Source organism: Poecile atricapillus, chromosome 19 (genome assembly GCF_030490865.1).
Source record: "Poecile atricapillus isolate bPoeAtr1 chromosome 19, bPoeAtr1.hap1, whole genome shotgun sequence".
Lineage (NCBI taxonomy): Eukaryota > Metazoa > Chordata > Aves > Passeriformes > Paridae > Poecile > Poecile atricapillus.
This window is the reverse complement of record NC_081267.1, coordinates 8,742,455-8,762,937: the sequence shown is the minus strand read 5'-3', so window position 1 is coordinate 8,762,937 and position 20,483 is coordinate 8,742,455. Positions and strand designations below refer to the sequence as shown.

Genomic DNA, 20,483 nt, shown 5'->3' with positions numbered 1-20,483 from the left:
TGAAGGCATCAGGTGGAATGGGGTTGGAAGGGGATTGGGTGAAGTGGGATGCAAATCAGGGGAGGGGTGAAATGAGAATTGGGTGAGGCAGGATGGTTGGGATGGAGTTTGGGAGGTGTGAAATGGGGGAAATAGGGATTAGGAAGGGGTCTTGATGTTCAGCAGGGATGGGATGGGTTTGCCTTGGGATTGGGGAGGTGGGGTGGGGTCTGCAATGAGACAGCCAAAGTTTGGGGATGATGAATGGAGGGAGAGCCCATTACTGAGTGAGTTTTTGTGTGAGGTGCCCCTGCCCAGGGAGGCAAAGATTTAGTTTCAAATGAACATTGTTAAAGTGAGAGGTGTGGGCAAGAGGGAATTCCATCCCTCTGCCTCAGAGGTTGGGCCCTGAGAGCCCAGGAAGAAACTCCACCCTGGACCCCTCGTGGGGAGGCAGCCCAGGGATTTCTGATTGGGTTTGGGCCCCTGGGGTTTCTCCCTTGCTGTGTTCCCAGTGGTCCCTGATCTTGAACTCCACCCTGGTTCTCAAACCCCATCTCCCTGCCTCTGTTTGGGGCTGTCTCTGGATCTGAGTTTGTTCCTGAGCTGAATAAATGTTTTCCTGAGCAGAATCCCATCTCGTTGGTGTCCCATGCCTGTTCCTGGTAACTGTGGCCTCCCTGGACATGATCCTGCGGCCCCGGAACGCAAGACCCCACAAAATTGAGACCTGCTCCCAGACCCCCCCAAAATTCCCTAAAATTCACCCAAATCCCTCAAAATTCCCTTAATTTCCCTAAAATGCCCTTTTTGTCTCCCTCTAGGACCAGGTGCCTCCACTGGATCTCAGGGACACCCCCAGGAATTTGGAGGGGATCTTTCCTCCCCTGCCACCCTCAAAAACACATTACTTTTGGGAAAAAAATTTTCCCAAAAATTCCTTGGATTCAAGGGGGAGGTCCCCCATTTTGACACATTTTTGGGGGGGGGTTCTCTCCCAAATCTTTCATGTTTTTTTTGCCTTTTTTTGCTATTTTTTGATGGTTTTGGCATGTGAGGTTTTTTTGGAGGAGGTTCCCCCAATTTTTTGAGGGGTCCCTCAATTTTTTTAGGGGGGAATCATCCCCTCCCTCAATTTTTCCTCTGTCCCCCTTCTCCCAGATTTGGGTTGGGGGGGGGGGGTGTCTTTTTTTTTATTTTTACCTTTTTTCCTCCCTATTTTTTTTCCCTCTTTTTATTTATGTGCACTTAATTTGGGGGGCTGAGGCGCAGGAATTTTGGGAAGGGGTCGCCTGGGGGGTGTTGGAAAAGTTGGGGACAACCTCCTCCCCAAAAAATGGGAAAAATCCCAGGAATTCTGGGGGTTCCCCCCCACCCAAAGTATGAAAGATGTGAAATAAAAAATTCATGTTCTCAGGTTTTTTGGTGAGTTTTGGGGAGGGAGATGCAATTTTGGGGGGCTTCTCGGGAGGGGTCACCAGTTTTTTGGGCAGGATCTCCTGAGTTTTGGGGTGGAATTTGGGAATTTGGGGGGAATTTGGGGGTTTGGGGGAAATTTTGGATTTTGGGGAGAATTTTGGGTCTTTTAGGGGAGGATTTGGGATTTTGGAAAAAAAAACTGGGTTTGGGGGAGAAAATTTGGAGGTTTTGGGGGGAATTCGAGGTTCAGGGGTAATTTTGGGGAGAAGGGATTTGGTTGCTTAGGGGCACCCCCCCATATTTTTGGGGAGGTATTTGGGATTCTTGGGGGAGAAAATTTTGGTGATTTGAGGTGTAATTTGAGAATCTTGAGGGGGGATTTGGGATTTTGGGAGCATTTGGTGGTTTTGGGGGGAAAATTTGGGAGGTGGGGAGAATTTTGGGGATTTTGAGAAATTTGGGGGTTTTGGGGAAAAATTTGGGATTTTTGGGGGGAAATTTGGAGTTTTGTGGGGGGATTTTGAGTCTTGGGAGGATTTGGGACTTTTGGGGGGGTATGCGGGTTTTGGGGTTTTTAGGGGGATTTGGGAGAAATTTTGGGATTTTGGGGGAGAAATTTGGTGGTTTTGGGGGGAAATTCTGGGGTCCCAGGGGTATTCTGATTTTAGGAAGGGGATTTGGGGATGATATTTTGGGTTTTGGGGGAATTTCCATTGATGGGGAGGGGCATTTTGGGGAGGCATCCTGAATTTGGGGAGGGGTCTCAGGGGGGATTCCCGATTTTAGGGTGGGGTTTGGGGTGGATTTGGGGGGATTTTCCAGCAATGGGGAGGCATCTTGGGGGTGGGATTTGAGGAGAGGTCTCATCAGGGCACCATCCTGAGCTGGAAGTGGGGGGGGATGTTGGGAGTGGAATTTGGGGAGGATCTGGGGGGAGATTTTCCAGCCATGGGGAAGGGTCCCGATCCTGGGGCAGTTCCTGAATTTGGGGAGCAGTCTGGAATTTGGGGGGGTCTCATTGGGGCAGCAGGAGGGGCTGGAAGCGGGGCACGATGTTGGTGAAGCCGCTCTCCAGGGGGGCCGTGGGCAGCTCCTCGGGGGGTGCCGGGGGTCGCGGCCGCAGGCGCTGCAGCAGCGAGGTCAGGAACAGGAACAGCTCTGCCCGCGCCAGCGCCTCCCCCAGGCACAGCCACTGCCCTGTGGGGAGGGGGCGTCAGCACCGCCCCACCCCAAAGGGTCGGGGGTCCCAAAAGGGTCTGGGGATCTCTAAAGGGTCCGAGGGTCCCAAAAGGGCTGGGAGTCTCTAGAGGGGCTGGGGGTCCCTAAAGGGTCTGGGAGGTTTGGGATTGGGGTCCAAAAATGGTCTCGGGGTTTCAGGGGTGGAGGTCCGAAATGGGTCTGGGGTCCCCACCCCGAGGGATTGTGACACTCGGGAGCGGGGTGACCCAAGGTGTGGCTCACAGCAAATGCTCCACGGCACAAGGATATTGGTAGGTGCATGATGGAGACAAGAATGAGGAGGAGACCTCCAGTATGGGTTCCAAAGGCTTTTACTCGGCAAAAATGTATACTCTGCTCAGTTTTGGGAGCTTGTCTTACAGCAGCTAGAGAAACTTGCTTTAAGCAAAAAGGGGAGGAAAAAACTAGAATGGACTCCTTTCAAAACCTAGTTGAAATTTTGCAAAAACAATTAGATGAAGAAAGGAATGAGATCTATCTGTTGCCAGTGGCCCAAAGAGAGGAATGGGTTAAAAATTCAAAGAATGCTTACTCACCAAAGAAACAGTGGAGAGGGAAACCCCTCTCATTAATCAAATTTACCCTCAAAAAGAACTAACTGATGAAAAATTGTGGGGAGCACTGCTGTCCTAGCTTGAAATCTTTAATTCAAACAGAATATAATCAAATCAATGATGAAGATCTTGATTCACACACAACCACTAAAGAAATCCCGTACACTGCTGCTGAATTGGCTGAGCTGAAAAAGGAGTACGGGCGTCTCCCTCACGAGTCAGAGACAGAACACATACTGCATCTCTCACCGGAGGAGATCAGATTTGACTGACAGAACAAGAAGCCAGTGGGTACTGGGGACATGGGGTCTTCTCAACAGCAGGAGACAGATGTAACCCGTGGTCCCTAACTCAGCACGCAGCTCATTGGGCAGCAGGGCTTAATCCATTGGAAAGGGGAGACCCTGTAGCTATAGTTGGTACTCCTGACCAACTACTGCAAGACATGCACAAAGCTGCCTGCTTGCAAATGATACATGACAGAAAATTAACTACTGGCTATGAATCACCAATGCAATTACCTGTGAAATGATGACCCCTTTAATTCGAGCCCTTCCAGAATCACATAAAGCTACAGCAATTTTCCTTCAAAAAACCATAGCAGCTAGAACTCCTGTTGTTGGCACTAAAATAAAAGTGCACTATTGCTGTGATTTAAACTGAAATCCCTTTGTGTCCTTTTGCACTGGGAGATCAAACGAATCTCTCATGACTCCTGCCTGTGTTAGCGGATCATGACAGAGCCCTCAGCAATCCAGGCAGCAACACAGGCAGCAGGACACAGAGGGCACTTCCTGGCTGGGACAGGGCTTGTGGCTTCAGCAGAACCACCAAAGGCCAAGGGGCTTCTGGCCATTTTCCCTGCACCACTGCATGCCTGGGCAGCTTGCAGAGCACAAGCCCCCTTTTCCCCCTCTTCCCCTATGCCCTGCACACCCTGGGCAGCAAAAGAAAGGTCTTGGGAGTCTGACTATTATAACATATCCTACATTATTTACATCCTAAAGCAAAACAAAAAAGAAAAGAACAATCTTGAAGGAAAAAAACATCCCTGCTGGCTGCTCATGTGGCCCCAGCAGACACAGCCTCCCAGATCAGCTCTCTGCAGAGCTCCAGCAGCGCAGCCAGCTGAGGCCCAACAGACGAGGCCGTGACCTCCATGCCCTGCGGAGCTGATCTCGCAGCCTCTGGAAGGTGGAGATAGGAGCGTGGTCTCCTGCCCTGAGAAGGCACAATGTCTGAAGTGCCAGGCTTCCAACCTCCAGGCTGCTGTCACATGCTGTGTCTTCAAGGGCTGGAAGAGAGACGGACAGAGCCACGGTCAGATCCCAGACCTGCGGGGGCCCACGGAGAGCCCCCTGCCAGGGCCATCCCAGCCGGCTCTTGCCATGGCCAGCAGGGAGCAGGGACCGAGGGGATCAGCCCGAAGCTGCGGCCACGAATGCTCCACGTGCCCCTGAAATCTCGGTGTGCTCTGCCCACACCGCCCCTCATCCACACAGGGAGCAGAGCCCTCCACAGCCAGGCCAGGGCTTGCAGCTCCCCCCGACAGCCCCGCTGACAGCCCGCTGCCCTCACTCACCCTCACAAATGAGCAGCATCTCTTTCTTCTGCCCCCTCAGGTGCTGCCCGGCCATCCCTGGGAACACAGAGCCTGTCAGGGCCCCGGCGGCACAGCTCCCTGCCAGCGGCGCTGCCAGCCCTGTGGCCACACGTCCTCCCGCCCCGGCAGGGCTCAGCCCGGGCCCTTGCCGCATCCTGACTCAGCCCAAGGGCACGGCTGCCAGAGGCCGGCAGCAGCCCCGAGGGCAGCCGGGGCTCCAGGGCGCCGGGCCCGGGTGCCGCTGCCGGGGCAGCAGCCGGGGCCGGGGCCGAGCTGCGGCGGGGCGGGGAGGGAGCCCGGGTTCGTGGCTCACCGATGAACCTGATGGCCGCCTCTCGCAGGGGCTCCTGTGGGCTCTGCAGGTACGGCAGGGCCCGGCGCAGCTGCTCGGCCGCTCGCTTCCTGTCCTGTGCCAGCTGGAGAGAGCGGCAGGAGGGAAGGGTTGGTGCGGGCTCTGCCCCTCGGCCGGGCACTGCCTGCGGCCAGCCCCGGCCTCCCGTGCCCGCCCAGCCCTGAGGCCCGGCCAGCAGCCGCTGGCGCCGGGCTCTGGAGGGGGCAGAGGGCCGGCTGCTGCCCGGGGAGCCGCGGTGCCGCCCTGCCCGACAGGCCAGCTGGGCCGGGGCTCCATGGGCACACGGCTCGGGGCCACAGGGGGCTGGAGTAGAGCCCGCGGGGCCCAGGGAAGGGAGCAGCGTGTGGGGCACAGGCTGGCGCCCCTGGGTGCAGCACTGGGCAGGGCACAGCTGCCAGCCACACACACTGAGCTTCTCCAGCCTGGGGCTGGGGCTTCCAGCCCGCCCTTACCAGACCCTCGCCGAACCTCCAGCTCTGATCCACCTGCAGCATCTGCTGGAGATCCTTCCTCTTCAGGAATCGGGCGGAACAGAGCAGCGTTTCCCGGGAGGCCTGGAGAGCAGCAGAGACCCAGAGATGGCACCACAGCCCAGGGCGCAGGACCCATGTCCCTGGACCAAGACCAGGAGGGAGCTGCAGCCTGGGAGGCAGCAGAGCAGGAGGCACTGAGCGCCCTGCCAGGGAGCCACAGCAGCTGCCAAGTCCTCACATCAACCACGCGCTGGTTCTCGTCATGGCAGTGCAAGGAGAGTGGGAGCAGACTCTGCTGCACGTGGGACTTCAGGGCCTTTTTTCCCTCCTTTGGCAATAAATCCATCATCTCTCGAAAGATGAACATGGAGCACAGCTGCACCTGGCTATCATCCTGTAGGAAAGGAAGAAATAAAGACCTCAGCATCAGCTGCTTCAGGCCCACCTGGGCACAGCCTGAAAATGCACAGGGCACAGTGCCTAGGCAGCAGCCAGCGGCCATGGCTGGAGACACAGAGCCTTACATTGTCGAAGAGCGGCAGGAGCGCCTCAGCCAGCTGCAGGCCGAGGGGGATGGTTATCGGGCCAGCGTTGTACAGGAACAAACGGCTGAGGAGAGCGATGCTCATCCCAAGCACATCGCTGTCATTTTCCCACAGGAGCTCCACGAGCCTTTCATGCAGGCTCCACATTCTTTTGGCCTGTGTGGAACACAAGTGTGTGAAATGCCACCCTGCTGCCACAGGGCCCAGAGGCCAAAGGCCTGTGCCAAAGCCCTGGGGCAGAAGGCAAGAGGCAGGAGGCAGGAGAGCTGGCAGCAGCTGCCTCAGTGGCCAAAGGCCAGCCAAGCGCAAGCCACTGCCTTCCCCAGCCCCACGCCGGCAGCCGCTGTCCCCTTCTCACCATGGAGGAATTCTTGCCGAGCACCACAAGGCCTCTGAGTGCCAAGCGACGCCTCTCCCTGCACTCGCTCTGCAGTTTGTTTGATGTGATCTCCAGGACGCTGTCACGGTATTCACTCGAGTCCAGGCACTCCAACATCTGAAGAGCACAGGCCGGTGATGGGGCAGCACCGCACAGGGCTGGGCCCAGGCAGCAGCACAGGGCGTGGGCACCGTCCCGGGCGGCTGCGGCACCGAGAGGGCAGAGAGCTGGGAGACAGCTCAGCGAGGCAGCGCTGGCCTTCAGGCTCACCTCCACAAGGAATGCCATGGCGGCCAAATCCCCATGTGCCATGTCTTTGCTGAGCAGCCCCAGCAGGTAGAATGCAATCGCAGAACACAAGGGTAGGGACACGTGACGCATTCCTCTGACGGGAGGAAAAAGGAACCAAGACCCTGAGCCAGCGGGACAAACCTCTCCATGGACTGACTCACAGGAGGAGCTTGGCCCTTCTCCACCACCCTGCAAGGGGACCCAGGCCCTTTGGGAGGCAGCTGCTCTTGGGAACCCTCCTCTCTCAGGCTTTTGCAGTGTCCTTGGCCATCCCTTGGTGACAAGGCCCTCTGGCCCATGACCACGGGGACTGTGTGGGGCACCCCAGGCACAGGGCACAAACGCTGTTTGGGGGCAGCTCACCTGGCCAGCACAGCCACGGCACAGTGGTGCGTGTCAGCACAGAGCAGCGTGTCCCAGCCACACTCGTCTTCCACTGCCGCCACCACATCCTCATAGTGCAGTCGGCAGAGCAGGGCCTTCAGGGTCTGCACTGCAAACCTGTGTGCACAGCAAAGCCCAGGTGATGCTGGGAGCACGGGCTCCTGCCCTGGGGACATGGCAGGGACAGGAGGACTGGCATGGAGCACCTGTTGGGGCTGATGGCAAGGCCGTGTTGCTCCTGGCATCTCTTCCAGAAGGTATCGACCTCCTCTGGCATATCCAGTGTGCTGAAGAGCACTTGCAAGAGCAGATGCACCAAGAGGCGGGGGAAATACACTGCCACTGCATGTGGGACACAGGGCAGCTGCAGCATCTTCCACATCACCACAGTTGCCTGCAAAGGACAGAGCAGCCTGAGTCAGCGCTCAGTGCCCAGGTGTCCATGTGGCAGGGCCTGAGCGTGGGAGGGAGAGGCCAGTGGAGATGTAGGGACAGCAGCCAGCCTGGTGGCCCTGGAGCTGCTCCTAGGCCAGGTTTGAGCCCAGTGCCTGATGCAGGGAGATGCCATGGGAGGAAGGAGGATGGAGACCTGAGGGAGAGGTGACCTTGGGGTGAGCAAAGGTCAGTTGCAGAAACTCACAGCCAGGGCAGGGACAGCCGTGTGGTCCCCATCGGAGGTGCACATGCTGTGCTCTGGCCAGTTGCCCAGCACATCCAGGAGTATCAGCACGGCCGGTTCTGCAGCCCTGCACGAGCACATGATGCTCTTCCACATGGTGGTAGCAGCTCTGTGGGGTCAGAGTTCTGTGTCAGGGGGGTCTGGGACACATCACCGTGGCCTGGGCAGCAGCAGGGAGCTGAACTGGCTGCCAGCCCTGCCTCTGCCCCCTGCCCCTCAGTGGCAGCCCAGCCCTGTGGGGACTGGCCCCTGAGGGCAGCAGGCTCGGGGGCTGCTGTGCCAGGGCTGACAAAGGGAGGAGCCACAGGGCCCTGGAATCCTCTGTTTGTCAGACACCTGGGCCAGGCTGTGCAGGGTGATGCCCTGAGCCCTCTGGGCACGTGGGCCCTGTACCTGTCACACGATGGGGCCACACGCAGGAGAGCCATCACCACGTCAGCAGGCTGTGCCTCTGTCAGATCCAGAAGGGGCCCGCACAGATTGTACTCAGGAAACTCATTAGCCTCGAGCCACTGGTGGATGTACCTCACCATGCTGGGCACCTGGAGAAGGCACAGGGAAACTTGGAAAGCTGCCAGCAGGAGTAATGTGCCCAGCTTCCCAGAGAAGTGCTTCCCTTCCCACCACACTGCCACGGCCTCAAAGGCTCACAGTGAGCAGCTGGCGTGGCCAAGCAATTCCTGGGAGGATGGAAGCCAGGCCACAGGCTGCTTACTTGCTTTGGACTGGAAGGACCCTCCTCCACAAGCATGTCCAGCAGGGCAGCACAGGTCTTGGTTTTGAAGATGGGAGAGTATGCTCTGACCACAGTGCCCATGGCACTGGTCTCTTCCTCCCGAATTCTCTTCATGAATTTGCAAATCATCTGCAGCAGAAGGGCAAGAGATGAGGGACATTGCATGGAGTGCTCCAAGCGTGGTGCTGGGCTGAGCAGGGACAGCAGGCCCAGCCCAGCTGGGGATGGCTGCAGGTACCTGCGCTGTTGTGCGGAACAGGCCACGGCTGCGTCCCTGCTCTCGAGTGCGCTCCATGGCTGCTCCTGGCAAAGAGCGAGCGCAGCCAGAGCTGAGGGGCTGCGGGAGAGGCCGGAGAACACAGCCCAGCCCTGCACTCCCCAGGCAGGGACAGCCCCGGGATGCCCCAGGGCACAGAGTACAGCTCCAGGGTGTCTGCCCCAGCCCCACTTCTGTCCTGTCCATGGGCGTGTCCCCAGGGGATGGGATGGGATGGGATGGGATGGGATGGGATGGGATGGGATGGGATGGGATGGGGCGAGGCCAAGCTGGCTGCAGGCACCAGCCCTGTGGCCCAGGTCTGCCACTCACCCTCCTGCGGTGGCTGGAATTGCTCCAGCTCTCCAGGCTGCTGTGCTGGGGCAGTCCCAGGGCCTTCTTTCTCCTCCTTCACCCCGGTCACCTTGGGGACACTTGGAGGTCTCTGCTCAACAGCACTGCCTGGATTCATGGCTACTTGCAGCAGAGGTGGCTCGGAAAAGGTCGGAGTTGGCAAGTCCTGCAGCCGTGCCTGGAAGGCACCTGCAGGAGTGAAGTCTTGGCAAGGCTGCAGGACAGCAAGTCCTGCACTCAGGTCTCAGGGGCTCGTGCCACAAGGACAGGAGACTCCTCGTCAAGGACCGCGGTGAGGAAATGCCACGGTCTGGCCTCGAGCACACCTGAGAAGTGTGGTGCTTCACCTCACCAGAAGTGAAGCCTCGGGAAGGCTGCAGGTCACCCAGTGCTGTGGTCTGGCCTCGAGGTGACCTGCAGGAGTAACGCCTCGGAAAGGCTGTGGGTCAGCAAGGAATGAGTGCGCCGTGCGGGGGCTCCTCACAGCACCACTCTGTCCCGTCCTGCCCTGTCACGTGCACCAAGCACTGTGGCGTGGCTGTGTCACTGCCAACACTAATGTCACCCCATGTCACAAAGGGCCCTTGGACACCCTGTCCCGTTCCATTCCACGGTTACCATGCTGCACCGTGTCACCAAGGGCCGTTGCACACGCTGCCCCCTGCCCTGGGGCTCCACCCAGCCCAGACAGAGTGGCCCAGGTTGGAAGCAATGCCTTGGCCCAAGTGTCTCAGACAGCCCAACAGGATCTTTAGGAACAGCTCAAACCATCAGCAAAGGCTGCCCTGCTCTGTGGGCTCAGGGCAGCAGAAGAAGCCCCTGGGCTGCCGATGCTAAATTTGCTGATTTCCAAAAAATTCTTCATTCACATACCCTTTTCCAAAGTAACTAATTCTTTCTGCATCCAGCTTTTTGCATAGCTGAAGCATTATCTCACTGCCTCGGCACCAGCGTGCCTGGTGTCCAGCCTAGTGTCAAACTAGGACACTCCAATAAAATGGAACAAGCCAGTGTTGGTACCTCCAACACAAGAGTGGCAGTAGAAAACAGGGCTGTTGTTATCCCAAGCCAACCATTTGTGTGTATCCACTGGAGTCACAGAAGCACCTGAGCATTTCTGCAGCTCATTTAGGATACAACTGGGAGGCTCCAACCAAAGTAGCAGGGCTGCAGTTGATTTGTGCCCTGCTCTAGGAACATCTGAAGCCACGGATGGCTGCTGAGGAGATGGGGCTGTGATGCTCGCGTGCAGCCAGGAGAGCAAGAGCAGCACCTTTGCAGGGTGTGAAAGGGCTACAGAGAAGTGGGAGAGTGACTCTTTGTCAGGAACTGTAGTGACAGGACAAGGGGAAATGGGTTCCAATGGAGAACAAGAGTGGATTTGATGTTAGGAAAATATTCTTTGGTGTGAGGGGGGTGAGGCCCTGGCCAGGCTGTGCAGAGAGGCATTAAAGGACAGGCTGAACAGGGCCCTGAGCAACCTGGTGAGGTGGGAGGTTGCTCAGGGCTGAACAAGAGGACCTTTAGGGTCCCGCCCAAGCCAAACCATTCCAGGATTCCATCATTCCAGGCCCTAATGGAAGTGGTCCCAGGACTCCTGTAACATCACTGCCCCCAGAGTTGTGATGTCTCAGCCCGTGTTCCAGCAGCAGAAACGCAAGCAGGGCAGGATCCCCTCGCTTGGCTTTTGTCCCTTGAACAATCTGAGCACGGGGCAATGCAAAGCAGAGGAGGGCCAAAGCTTTTGGGGGCTCCAAGCCCTTTGTCATGGGTTAGCTTCACCTTTAAGACCGAGTGAAAAAAAAAAGGAAGTTGAAGCTACTGGTGACTGATGGGAGTTTTCTTCCTGACCAATTACCAGCCATTTCCAAGAATTGATAGCAGATCTGACCATTAAAAAGTGAATTCAACTTGTAAACACCCCCTTAAGAAGTACATGCTGAGCTATCTCACGCTCTTTCTGGTTTCCGGCGTTTGAGAGGTAACAAGCTTTGTGTTGGTTACCCCCCCCCCCCCCCCCAGGCCCGGGACAAGGCCGCAGGGATGGGGGGGGAGGAGGACAGAAAAAGCCGAGCTTAACGCTTTTGTTTAGTTTTCAAGGTCTGCTGTTAAACTGAAACCTGACACTATGAACTTTTGCAGCTTTCTTAAAACTTTTAATTCTTTTACTACCTGAATAAACAAACAGATTACTCCTTTTTCTTAGAAAAGACAGAGAGAGACAATTAACATGTAAGACATCATAAAACCACCAAAAACAGTGAAGACAAGAGTTAAGTTTAAATAAGAAAGAGAGAAAAGGAGATGCTTGTTGCTGAAAAGTCTTTCTGTTGCAGCTATGGAGATGGACAGTAGTTTAAAGACTCCTTTAATTCATGACTAGAGTATGGGAGGAATAGAGTATTCAAAGAGTGGACTTTAAAAAAAGAAGAGTAGTTATGATGCTGTGAGTTGCTGGAACTTGTGAGTGAAGATTTTAAAGCCTTAAAGGAGCCAAAGGGATGGCTGTTTTCCAGGAAGGCTCACAGAGACAACTGAAGAAGATTTTTACTTTTGAATCACTTATCCTTAAAAATAACATCCCTAAATTCAATTTGACCCATTGCACACTTCAGAATAGTGTGAAATGGGAGGAGTGGACTCTAGAAACTCCATGGATTAGCAGAAAGAGACTTCTGTTTCTCTACGGGGACTGATGAAAAGACTCTAAAATTGAGACTGTTTTTGACCACCAAGATTGTAAAACTATTTTTTTTTTTTTTTTGTCTCTATGTTGTTATGTGTACAAAGAAATGATCAAGTAGTGAAAAGTAAAAGGGTTCTCTGAAAGTTTATTTTGGTATTCTTATTCTAGTAGTTTGTTAATAAACTGTCTTTATTCCTTTTAAGTTTTAAGCCTGTTTTGCTCTTATTTTAATCCATATCTCTAACAAAAAATAAGTAGTTTTTTGTTACTAGCTGTAAACCACGACACCCTTAATATCAGCCCCTGCAGCTGCAAAAGCTGCTCCCCAGATGCTGGCTCCAGCAATTCCCAAGGCCATAAAGGCCTTCAGAGCCTGAATGTGGATTTTGCATCCCTGCAGCTTGATGCCAGCTCTCAGCCCAGGAGTCCCTGTGGCTGCAGCAGGAAGGGTGGCAGAAGGTTTCCTGCCTGCTTTGCATTGCTGCAGGGGCTGCTCCTGTCAGAGCCCCCTCTCTGCTGGTGACAGCTTTGCTCTTGGGGACAGCGCTCTGCAGCAGCCCAGGAACACGAGCGGTGCCCAGTGCTGGGAGCGCCGCCAGTGGTTCCCTCCTGTGCTCGGGGACCCAGCCCCAGGGTGGCTGTGCCAGCACCCCCAGGGACCTCCAGCCTCAGGAACCCAGGGCAAGGGGAAACCACAACTGTGCAAATGCTGCCTGTGCCCAAAGCAAATGCAAAGACAGACAGCCTGTGACAAACAAAGACAATTTATTTACACAACAGCACCACCACCACCAACAAACTACAGAATGTATTTACTTTATAAGAACCTTCATAGCAACAATCTATAAGATGTATTTACAAATTAAAGGACCTCTATAGCAATTGCAATCTAAGAAATGTATTTACAGAAGAATCTAACTACGGCCTATAGAACATACATACTGAAGGGACTGTGTCCATCATCTCTGTTATTCCTGCAAGAGAAGGAGGCATCCTGGCCACTCCAGCCCAGCCCTGAGGGCTGTTCCTGTGCACGCTCTGCTGCTGTTTCTGCGCTGTCCAGAGCCGCTTCAGCAGCAGCGACTCAGCAGCGCTGCTCGAGGAGACATCACCACCCTCCCCATGGAGGCAGAAGCTGTGCAGACACAGAGCTCTGTGTCAGGGGAGCCTCAGTCTCAGCACCGTGGCCTGGGCAGGCGCGGGGGCCTGGGCTGGCCGCCAGCCCTGCCTCTGCCCACTGCCCCTTATCGCAGGCACCCAGTGGCCGTGGCCTGGCAGGGCCTCCTTGCCCTCCTTGTCCCCAGCCAGCCCAGCCTGGGCACCTCGGGGCTGCTGAGGCCCAGCCTCGAGGGCTTCTGCCGCAGGCATGGCAGTCTCTCAGGGGAAGCAACAGAGCAGCGGGTGGCAGGAACAAGGCGACTGCCTGGGGGCTGCTTGTGGCCTCTGACACCCAATTCCTCAGGGCTTTGTCTTGGTTCTAGAAGACAGGTGTCTGCTAGGGAGAGCAGGAGCCTCCCTTGGGATGAAAGAATGTAGACCCCCTCCCTCCGAATTATTCTAAATTTGAAATCAAGGGGCTTTCAGGCAGAGATCTGGGGATAGGAATAACAGTTCTTTACTAGTAGAACCAGACAAACAAACAAACAATAACTACAGCAATAACAAGAACACAGAACCAGGGACCCCGGGACAGCTTTCTCGGCTGAGATGGGATGGAGGAGAGGTTTTGTTTTCACAAACCCCCTCAGGCAGTCAGTCCCGGTGCTCCTGCAGGGCTCTGAGGAACACTCAGCTGGAAACAGCAGGGATGAGCTGAGATCCTGGGCTGATGGATGAGGTGTATCAGCAGCTCCGTGGCGGTGCCTGGCACTGCCACACGTCCCGGCAGGACAGGGGGTGCGAGGCCACCAACAAAGAGGGGAGAAGGAGAAGAAGCAGCAGCTCCGTCTGGGTGATGGCGAAATTCCCTTCTCTCCACCGCAGCAGCTCCGCGACCCAGCACACAAACGTCCTTCCCCGAAGCCGAGGAAAAGCCAGCTAAAAACTGTCCCCACCCTCCTTTTCTGCCCCCTCCCCCCCCCACCCTGGTCTTGGCCACTCTTTGTCCTTTGTGAGCACCCCTAAGTACCGGTAGTTAGGTTGTCCCAGCACATAATGGGTAAAAATTCCCTGGGCAGGCCAGAACACAAAATAAAACAAAAAAAAGAACACCTAACCCTCAACACTATCCACCCCGAATTTTTTCCCATACCAAAATGTTACATCAAATATTAAACCTTTAAATTATACACAAACACATACTACTTTAACTATATACATATGTACATACAGATACAGATACAAGCACAGTGTCATGGGTAGTTCACCCTAAAACCAAGTCCCCTTGGGGTATGCATCAGGTCTCTCCATCTTTTTGCATCACCCACCAAGTGCAACCCGGTCCCTGAGCAAAAACAACCCCATGGATTGGATTGTCTTTGCTGGAGGCAGAATTAACCCAAACAGTTTTTCCCAGCATACCTCTCATATGTACCACTGGAACCTTATCTCCATCTGTCGTTCTAAAGGGCTCAGATTGGGCAGGGCCTGCTCGGTTAGTGGAACCTCGGGTGTTCACCAACCATGTGGCTTTTGCTAAATTAATCCCCCAGTTCTTGAAAGTTCCCCCACCCAGTGCCTTCAAGCTGGTTTTAAGCAGGCCATTGCACCGTTCAACTTTTCCAGCAGCGGGTGCATGGTAGGGGATATGATACACCCACTCAATGCCATGTTCCCTAGCCCAGGTGTTTATAAGGCTGTTCTTGAAATGAGTCCCATTGTCTGACTCAATCCTCTCAGGGGTGCCGTGCCTCCAAAGGACCTGCTTTTCAAGTCCCAGGATGGTGTTCCGGGCTGTAGCATGAGGCACAGGGTAGGTTTCCAACCATCCAGTGGTGGCTTCTACCATGGTGAGCACGTAGCGCTTGCCTTGGCGGGTTTGGGGCAGTGTGATGTAGTCAATCTGCCAGGCCTCCCCATACTTGTATCTGGACCACCACCCACCGTACCAGAGGGGCTTCAACCGCTTGGCCTGCTTGATCGTGGCACACGTCTCACAGTCATGGATAACCTGAGAAATACTGTCCATGGTTAGATCCACCCCTCGGTCTCGTGCCCACTTATAGGTGGCATCTCTACCCTGATGACCTGAGGCGTCATGGGCCCATCGAGCTAGGAACAACTCTCCCTTGTGTTGCCAATCTAAGTCTGTCTTTGACACCTCTATCTTTGCAGCCTGATCCACCTGCTCATTGTTTCGGTGCTCTTCATTAGCCCTACTCTTGGGGACATGGGCATCTACATGACGGACCCTCACAGACAGTTTCTCTACCCTGGTGGCGATGTCTTTCCACTCATCAGCAGCCCAGATTGGCTTTCCTCTGTGTTGCCAGTTGGCCTTTTTCCACCTTTCCAGCCATCCCCACAGAGCATTGGCTACCATCCATGAATCCGTGTAGAGGTAGAGCTTTGGCCACTTCTCTCTTTCAGCAATGTCCAGGGCTAGTTGAACAGCTTTGAGTTCAGCAAGTTGGCTTGATCCACCTTCTCCTTCAGTGGCCTCTGTGACCTGTCGTGTGGGGCTCCATACGGCTGCTTTCCACTTCCGGTTCATCCCTACGATGCGACAGGAACCATCAGTGAACAGAGCGTAGCGTGTTTCTTCTGCTGGCAGTTGGTTATACGGTGGAGCTTCTTCAGCCCGTGTCACTTGTTCCTGCTCCTCTTCATCCGTGAGACCAAAGTTTTCACCTTTCCAGCCAGTTTGTAATTATCTCCAAAATCCCAGGGCGATTTGGGTTTCCAATACAGGCGCGCTGCGTGATGAGGGCGATCCACTTGCTCCATGTAGCGTTGGTGGCGTGGTGGGTAGAGGGAACCTTTCCTTTAAACATCCACCCCAGCACTCTCAGTCGGGGTGCCAGGAGGAGTTGTGCTTCTGTGCCAATCACTTCTGAGGCGGCTTGGACTCCTTCATAGGCAGCTAAGATTTCCTTCTCTGTGGGAGTGTAGTTGGCTTCGGACCCTCTGTAGCTTCGGCTCCAGAATCCCAGTGGTCGGCCTCGAGTCTCCCCAGGCACTTTCTGCCAAAGGCTCCAGGACAAACCATTGTTCCCAGCTGCAGAGTAGAGCACGTTCTTCACGTCTGGTCCTGTCCTGACTGGGCCAAGGGCTACTGCATGAGCAATCTCCTGTTTGATCTGAGCAAAAGCTTGCTGCTGTTCAGGGCCCCAGTGGAAATCATTCTTTTTTTGGGTAACCAGGTAGAGAGGGCTCACGATCTGGCTGTACTCAGGAATGTGCATCCTCCAGAAACCTATGGCACCTAGGAAAGCTTGTGTTTCCTTTTTGTTGGCTGGTGGAGACATTGCTGTGATCTTATTGACGACCTCAGTGGGAATCTGACGCCGTCCATCTTGCCACTTTACTCCCAGGAACTGGATCTCTCGAGCAGGTCCTTTGACTTTGTTCTTCTTGATGGCAAAGCTGGCTTCTAGCAGAATCTGGATGATCTTTTCTCCTTTCTCAAATACTTCTACTGCTGTGTTCCCCCACACAATGATGTCATCAATGTACTGCAGATGTTCTGGAGCCTCACCCTTTTCCAGTGCAGCCTGGATCAGTCCATGGCAGATGGTGGGGCTGTGCTTCCACCCCTGGGGCAGTGGGTTCCAGGTGTACTGCACTCCCCTCCACGTGAAGGCAAACTGAGGCCTGCATTCTGCTGCCAGGGGAATGGAGAAAAATGCATTAGCAATGTCGATAGTGGCGTACCACTTCACTGCCTTGGACTCCAGCTCGTACTGGAGCTCCAGCATGTCTGGCACGGCAGCGCTCAGCGGTGGAGTCACTTCATTCAATGCACGATAGTCCACAGTCAATCTCCATTCTCTGTCAGATTTACGCACAGGCCAGATGGGGCTGTTGAAGGGTGAGTGGGTTTTGCTGAGCACCCCTTGGCTCTCCAGTTCTCGGATCATCTTGTGGATGGGGATCACAGCATCTCGATTTGTTCTATATTGTCGGCGGTGCACCGTCAAGGTGGCAATTGGTACTCGCTGTTCTTCCGCTTTTAGGAGTCCTACTGCAGATGGGTTCTCTGACAGTCCAGGCAAGGTGTTCAATTGCTTGATGCCCCCTGTCTCTACAGCTGCTATCCCAAATGCCCACCTAAGCCCCTTTGGGTCCTTAAAATACCCACTTCGGAGGTAGTCTATGCCTAAAATGCATGGGGCCTCTGGGCCAGTCACAATGGGGTGTTTCTTCCACTCATTTCCAGTCAGGCTCACATCTGCTTCCACTAAAGTAAAGTCCTGTGATCCCCCTGTCACACCAGCAATAGAAACAGATTCTGCCCCTACAGTATCTAGCAGCGTGCGATAAGCATACGCTAGGGCCCAGCTTATTGCACTGAGATTTTTCTTCTTAAAATCATCACAGCAATTCTCTTCCAGATATTTCCCTACTTCATCTGGGTTCTGAATTTGTTCATGTGAAAATTCCCAGGCTGGGGGATCACAGGACTTTTCTGGGGGATCAGAAAATTCCTTCAGAGTTCGGCCAATTCTCTCCCATTCTCTACACCACTCAGGATTTCTCACACCTGAGTCTACTTCTGGGGCAGGGGTTTCATTGGCTCTTCTGGATATCTCAGCCCTCATTCTAGAGAAGTTGCAGACTATATAGAGGAAGCTTAACAGCTGAACTACCAGGAAAGTGACCAGGAATGTGGTATCCTTAACACTCAGGGGAAACTGGATATTCTCAAAGAGGGACATAACAGATTCAAAGGGGAAGAAGGAAAGAAAAGGCTGAAAAGCCTCATCCCCTGCTCTTCCTCTAACAAACTGGGTACAATTACCAATAAACTCCTAAAATGTGCTACTGGGACTGGGAGGCAGGGTCGGGCGAAGAAACCATAAGCCAAACATACCTGACAGAAACTTCAGTCGTTCTATGAACTTCCTATAAATAATTATCACCAAGCCCAGCACAATAACCATTCTAATCTGTGCCCCTCTACTGTGAAAGAGGGAAAAGACAGGTATTAAAACGTCAAAAAATTCTAGGGACCAGATCGACATGAAGGCCTCCACCCTGAGAGATATTATGTATCTAAACAACATGGCTACTGACTGCTTTATCCCAATACAGAATAAATACAACCAACAATCAGTACAGGTTTTTCCACTTTCTCTTGCCCCGCACTGGGCGCCAAAAATGTATTTGTCCTAGTTTAGGGCAGATTAGGAAGGAAAACTCCAAATGGGGATTTCCCCAGGGAAATGCCCCTCCTCACTTTCTAGTCCGGGAAAAGAAAAAAAAATTCTTTGGAGAGAAGTGGAAAAAGCTGTTTATTTAACAGCAATTGAGTAATATTAAATAATAAAACCTCTCGGTGTTCGATGGGATGGCAAGTCTAGGAAGAAAAGTCCTTTTCATGTGGTGTAGCTCGGCTTGCTCAGTTTCTTATCAGTCCCTCCGGCGCTGGAAAGTGCCGAGGCCCAGGCCCCGGTGGGCCACAGGCGTGAGCTCCCGGGGTTTGGCTGGGTGTTCAGTCCAGAGCAGGCTTGCACAGATCCAGGAAAAAAGGGAAAAAACAAAGGTCCAGGGAACTCCTCTGCCTCAGCTAGCTAAAACTAACTAAAAGCCAGAGAGAAGCTCTGTCCCGCTGTCTGTCCGTGCTGCAGACACCACAGTCCAGGAGCGAGATGTGTGGGAGTGATGTTTTTCTTTAACACAAACTGCGGCTTCTTCTACCCCCTCTCTTGCTCTCAGATCCAGTCTTAAAGGTGCAGAACTTAATATATAACATAAACCAGACGATTGGGGATACCAGTATCATAAAGTCACCCCAGGACACAGAGAAACTACTAAAATAGATACATAAGGAATATTTGCAGTTCAGGGATACGTGATCAGCATACGTGCCTTAATAATCTCTTGTAAACTCTTGCCAATTAATTATTGACATTAATTGCTTTGTACCAATAAAATACAATGAGCCATTGCTTTGTCCAATGAATATAATGAGCTCTTTTGATATAACTAATGACTTAAATCATGCTTTCTTAAGGGAATAAAAGTTGAGAACACCTTGTAATACAGAAGAAGCCATTGTAGTCTCTGCACAAGTCAGTGTGTGTGTGTGTAGCGTGTCCATCTCAACAGTGACAGGTCAGAAATCCTGGAATATATCTGGGTAAAGCTTTTATATTGGTTGTTGAGACTAGGTACAAATCTCCAGTGGGAAAAAATCCTCTTTAGTAGGCTGGGTGCCTTGGGTTGTCTTAGCTCTTCCCAGAATAAAGATTTCCAATTGAATGCAGTTTCAGTTTTGATTCTAAAAGTATAAAGTATTCCAAGTTTTTCGGAAGTCTAAAACTACATTGATAACTCTGAAAGTACCATGGAAATGAGGAAGAAGTGTTTGTGGATTTCTTTCTATAAAAAATATTTCTAAATATTTCTAGAAACTTTTAATTCCTAAAAATAAGAAAAAAAAAAATGGGGTCACCTTTGCCGAATTCTAAAATTCCTTTGAGAAATCCTAAACTAATATGGAAATTGGGAAGAAACATCTGGGGATTACTCTCTACCAAAAATTATTCTAAATAGCACTAAAAATTTCTAAAAATGAAAAACAAAGATAACATGTTGCCCCATGCCCAGATGCCAGTGGCAGAGCAATAAGCTGATAATGCAACTTTGGCAGGGACAACAGAAACTGGCTTGGAGATGCAGAAAGACAGGTGTAGTTCTCCCAGATTGAAGCCAGTCTTGTGAAGTTACAGAGGCGTTCCTGTGGAGAGAGGAGGTGGCTGAGGCCCCCAGCTGCCGCTGGCACTCAGGGACCCTCCTGCACGGCAGGGCCCAGAGCTGCCAAGGCTCCCCAGCACGGCTGGAGCTGCTGGCACAGCTTGGCCCAGCTGGACAGCTGCCCCTCAAGGCCCTGGAGAGCAGGGGATGGCTCTGGGCAGGGTCCCTGCTGTCTGCTTTTCAAGGGCAATCTTATCACCACTCTTTCTCCTGCCCACCTTGCTTTGCCTCTGCCTGGAGCTCCTGGGACTGCTCCTGGCCATGATTAATAATCACTGCTTATTCTGTCAGCAAAGGGACATTGAGAAGTTGTCTCCAGCATGCACCATGATCTTCACAATGTGATTGACCGGGACTGCACGTCAATCCATATCTCAATGCCAGTCTGTACGGGAGCACAGATCAGAAGCGTTTTCATGGTGTGCTGGGCTCCCCATCCTGTTTAGGGAACGAGGCCCTGCAAGGAGGTCCTCAGTGGCAGAGAAGCCACTGCCTGAGATGTAACCCCGGGTGCCTCCTGTGGCTCAGGGAGCAGCTGTGGCTGTAAATGTGTGTTTGTCTGCAGCACAGAGCCAGGGCTTAGCAAGGCCCTTGTTGTGCCTCGGGCACTGCTCGGCAGCCCCATCGGACCCAGGGCCTCAGCCCTTCCCTGTTGGGGACTGACCTGGCCCGGCCCAGCCATGGGGCAGGGCTCGAC

The 20,483-nt window shown here is 53.5% G+C and overlaps 1 pseudogene; it reads left to right on the top strand.

Annotated features, from left to right (window-relative positions):
• LOC131586389 (zinc finger protein 208-like) overlaps positions 1-20,483 on the top strand; it is a 77,024-nt pseudogene that overhangs the window by 43,260 nt on the left and 13,281 nt on the right.